This window comes from Asparagus officinalis, chromosome 2, assembly GCF_001876935.1.
Source record: "Asparagus officinalis chromosome 2, Aspof.V1, whole genome shotgun sequence".
Classification (NCBI taxonomy): domain Eukaryota; kingdom Viridiplantae; phylum Streptophyta; class Magnoliopsida; order Asparagales; family Asparagaceae; genus Asparagus; species Asparagus officinalis.
The window spans coordinates 77,506,768-77,512,348 of NC_033795.1; positions in this window are offsets into that span (position 1 = coordinate 77,506,768).

The window sequence follows — 5,581 nt, forward strand, 5'->3', positions numbered from 1 at the left end:
CAGCCGTCAGTAACGCCTATCACTGACGGTAATGCCGTCAGTGATAGTAAAACATCGCTGACGGGATCCCCGTCAGCGATGTTTCACTTCCACTGACGGGCCTCGCCGTCGGCATTGTCGCCGTCAGTAATAAACATTACTGACGGCTGCCCGTCAGGGATAGTTCTTCCCTGACGGGACTATCGCTGACGGCTTATCCTTGACGGGATGCCGTCAAGGATATTCATTACTGACGGGAATTTAGGCATTCTTGACGGGAATGCCCGTCAACGATGCCTAGTTTTTCACCAGTGATTAAAGGAGAAACCATGTGTGAATGAACTTTAGAGCATCCTAACATCTGAAATTGCGTTACTTACATCTTGTGTAGAGTCTGGCAAGATTTTTGATGGTTTGTTGTCTGAAGTTTCCTTCTTTTTCTGAATGTTGCCATTTGAAACCTGGCAACTTCGTTCTTGAAATTTTGGCAGCTTAACTTCAGCCTCCATTATTTTCTGTGGCAAGATGTCTACTTCTTGAGCTCTCATGAGTCTACCTTCCTTCCTTGTTATATTGGCCTTATCCAATTGAGCCCTTCCTTGATTGTTGCGGAATACTAGGATTCAAGATAGAAAGTTAATAAAAAAAGGGTTAACTGCGGATAGACCCCCTGTAGTTCTAGTTGTGGAAAATAGACCCCTTGAATGATCTTCTTGATTCTTTTACCCTCATAGGAGGTAACATTGTTTTTTTAATAGACTCCTGAGGGAAAAAGAGTCAAAAAAAATTTCACTTAGGGGGTCCATATGCAACAGGGAGTCTTAACTGCAATCGAGCGATACTACACTATGTGCAATTAATCCTATAAAAAGCCTATTGAATCGGAGTGCAAAGGGGGAAAAGTGACTTACTTCCATCATCATCTATTCCACCAAAGAACTATTTGATCGATTGGCAAAATGAAATGTGTAGGCTGTCTAAAAATTACAATAGATAGTTAACCCCTATCAGACTTCAACCGACAGTTTTGACTAAGAAGATTACAATCAAACGACTTTCTTATTAACAAAGGAAGGCTACAATCAGAGGATTCTCCTATGGATCAAGAAGAGATTACAAGACAATGATTTCTTCAAACAAAGATGCATAATTCATCCTTGTAGCTGAAACACAAGTAATTTTCAAAGTCAACGCAATTACTACGCCCTCAGCTATTTCGCAGCTCCATATTGCTGCAAACGCAGCTCCATATCGCTGCAAAACACGACTCAAACACAGCTCCATATCACTGCAAAATGCGACTCAAACGCAGCTCCATATCGCTGCAAACGTAGCTCCATATTGCTGCAAATGCAGCTCCATATCGCTGCAAAACGCGACTCCAGATACTGCATTTGGACGTAGGATCATACCCAGAACGCAAGTCAAGACTTTGACTCGTTCAAACGCGATCCATACGGTTTCAAGAAAACCGCTGTTCACCCACGATCTAGAGCAACTCCATATCGCCGCAAAACGCGACTCAAACGCAAGTCAAGATTTTTGATGGTTTGTTGTCTGAAGTTTCCTTCTTTTTCTGAATGTTGCCATTTGAAACCTGGCAACTTCGTTCTTGAAATTTTGGCAGCTTAACTTCAGCCTCCATTATTTTCTGTGGCAAGATGTCTACTTCTTGAGCTCTCATGTGTCTACCTTCCTTCCTTGTTATATTGGCCTTATCCAATTGAGCCCTTCCTTGATTGTTGCGGAATACTAGGATTCAAGATAGAAAGTCAATAAAAAAAGGGTTAACTATGGATAGACCCCCTGTAGTTCTACTTGTGGAAAATAGACCCCTTGAATGATCTTCTTGATTCTTTTACCCTCATAGGAGGTAACCTTGTTTTTTTAATAGACTCCTGAGGGAAAAAGAGTCAAAAAAAATTTCACTTAGGGGGTCCATATGCAACAGGGAGTCTTAACTGCAATCGAGCGATACTACACTATGTGCAATTAATCCTATAAAAAGCCTATTGAATCAGAGTGCAAAGGGGGAAAAGTGACTTACTTCCATCATCATCTATTCCACCAAAGAACTATTTGATCGATTGGCAAAATGAAGTGTGTAGGTTGTCTAAAAATTACAATAGATAGTTAACCCCTATCAGACTTCAACCGACAGTTTTGACTAAGAAGATTACAATCAAACGACTTTCTTATTAGCAAAGGAAGGCTACAATCAGAGGATTCTCCTATGGATCAAGAAGAGATTACAAGACAATGATTTCTTCAAACCAAGATGCATAATTCATCCTTGTAGCTGAAACACAAGTAATTTTCAAAGTCAACGCAATTACTACGCCCTCAGCTATTTTGCAGCTCCATATCGCTGCAAACGCAGCTCCATATCGCTGCAAAACACGACTCAAACGCAGCTCCATATCGCTGCAAAATGCGACTCAAACGCAGCTCCATATCGCTGCAAACGTAGCTCCATATCGCTGCAAATGCAGCTCCATATCGCTGCAAAACGCGACTCCAGATACTGCATTTGGACGCATGATCATACCCAGAACGCAAGTCAAGACTTTGACTCGTTCAAACGCGATCCATACGGTTTCAAGAAAACCGCTGTTCACCCACGATCTAGACACAGCTCCATATCGCCGCAAAACGCGACTCAAACGCAGCTCCATATCGCTGCAAACGTAGCTCCATATCGCTGCAAACGCAGCTCCATATCGCTGCAAAACACGACTCCAAATACTAGTTTGGATGCAGGATCATACCTAGAACGCAAGTCAAGACTTTGACTCGTTCAAACGCGATCCATACGGTTTCAAGAAAACCGCTGTCCACCCACGATCTAGAGAGTGGTTTAAGTAGGTCGTTATACCCGATTAATGGGGCGACTAAACCCTCATATAGGCGCGGATTATGGGGGCAGTTACACCCCTAATACCCTTATAAATATCAACAAACTCAAGAGAGTTGAGGATCGGATTTCGAGATCGGACTAGAGAGGGATTTTTGGAGATCAGATCATCCACAAGATCGGCTAAAGGGAGACTCTGGGCAATAGGAAGATCTTGAAGCATTCCTCAGCAATCAAGAATTCAAACACTTGGCATATTAATCGATCATTCGGTTTCAACAACTCTGTTTAACATAATTCTAACTCATTCTGAGTTACAAAACTCATTAAGAGTTCTTAATCAAACTCATCACATAAATCGGTTGTTCCAGTGAATTGAGACGTTCGGATCGTCAACGGAGAGCAAATTCGACGCGAGCATTCGAAGGAGGTACTCCATCGCCACCGTGAAGAACCCAGAATTAAACAAAGGGGAGAATCCAGATCATTCTCCTCTCTTTTGTAATCAGGAAATTCAATTGTAATTAAGATCGAGAGAATACAAGTCAATTTTCTTTCATTATTTTTACTTCAAATTTTCCACCAAACAAAGTGAAGGTAGAAATAAGTTTCATGCTTTTATATAACAAATTCAATGATATAATACTAGTAGTATAACTATGTACCTTTGAGAGCTCACTCTGTGACATTTGTGCATCTAGGAGAGCATCTGCACTCAAAGAAGGGAAAGGAAGTCCGGGAGAAAATGGAAGCTTATTCTCCTCTTTGGAAGGAGATTGATTAACAAACTGTTGGTTATTTTCTGCAATGTACATTCTTTAATAAATTAGATAAATAAGGCTTAACATTATCATGGAGTTCTTTTTTTTCTTAGGATCAATGCAATAACAAAGTTCTTTACCTGGCAAAGTAGTAGAAAAAAGCGTCCAATCTCTGCACGAAAACATATATAAGTACCATAAATTTTAACTTGTTCGACGATTTATATAAACACGGATACAGTTAGAAGAAACTGTTTCCTTATTTGGATGAGAAAACGTAAGAAATATTCATTGTTTAAGGGATGAAAACTTTTTGCTTTCAGTCTATAATTTTCAAGAAAATATTACTAATTTCTGGATGAGAAAATGTAAGAAATATTTGTTGTTTAAGGGATAAATTTTTTTTGCTTCCGGTCTATAATTTTCAAGAAAATATTGTTGGAGTTATAATAAAGTGTAACTTAAAACTTGACATTGTAGTAGGAAAGTTTAGTCCCACATAGGAAATGGAATAGGAAGGAATGATGTTTATAAGCCTTTCCCTTCTATCTTATGCCTAGAAGAAAACAAAGGTTATGCTCCACACCACACGCGTGCGCTGATTGGGCCGGGCTCGGGTTCGGGTCGGGTCGGGTGGGCCCACGACCTGCGGACACGAATGCAGCTTCGGATTGAGGGGCTCTACATTTTGAATTTTTATTTTTTGCTAATTGAAACATTTAAAACGTGTTAAGCAATTAAAACAAACTAAACAATTAAAACATATTAACCATTTGACTGTGAAAATGAAAACGGTTAGCTAAATAAATGGGCGGGATTTATGGACTTAAATAACGAAACGACTAGCGGATTTATGAATAACGGTTGTTTTCCCCTATAAAATGACCTAAACCTGCAAGAGTTTAAGCACAGTGAAAAACACTTTCTCTCTTCCTCTCTGTTCTTCATCTTTGTGTTCTTGCGGTTAAATCATTATTGGTTCCCTGAAAATCGAGAAGAATTCCCAAAACCTTCTTGAAGCTCGTGCCGACGAGAAGGAGGTTGTCTGACCGAGGGTCGTTGTATCTCCGAGAACTTTTGCCGCGTAGCCCTGTACGAGAGGGGCAATTAGATTCTTGGGACAATGCCTTGCACGTCTCGATCATCAGGCCGTATTTCTAACCCTTTTTATATTTTCTTTACGATTAATTTCATTTCTGTGATAAAATATTAATCTGCTTTTATCTGATATTAATCTTCTGTTCAAAACATAATTTCATGTTAATTATTGTCTAAACAACTAATATTCCCAACAATCCAAGAATCTAATTTAGTTGTTTAGAATAATATCATATTTAGCATGTTCACTATTCTGTTTCGTATTATGTTTGGTATGTTAATGTAGTTTACATCTTATAAAACCGACATGCTACACTTGATTCTGTTGTTTGAATGTTTAAATCATATATGTTACATAATAATAATAAAATTATTCATTCATCAGATCATGGTTACGAGTGAAATTATGTCGGCTAAACCAGAGAAGTTTGATGGGAACAACTTTCGTCGTTGGCAAAACCAAATGAGATTTTGGCTAACAACTCTAAATCTAATAACAGCCATAGAACCAGACAACTCATCTTCATCTAGACTAGTTACTAGGCAATCTTCCTCATCTTCCTCCACAGATTCCATTCATATCCCAAGAACACCTCAAGAAATAGAGTATCATTGTCTACACAGAATCTTAGGAGCCTTATCTGATAGGTTATATGATATATATTATACTATCACTAATGTTAAAGTTCTGTGGGAAACACTAGAGAAAAAGTATAGTTTAGATGATATGAGAATTAAAAGATTTAAAGTTTCTAATTTTAACAAATTTAAAATGGTAGATTCTAAACCGATGAATGAGCAAATTCATGAATTCGAACATATAGTTCCCCAATTAAAAGTGAATGGATCTATCTTAGATGAAATATTTCAGATAGCCTGTCTTATAGAC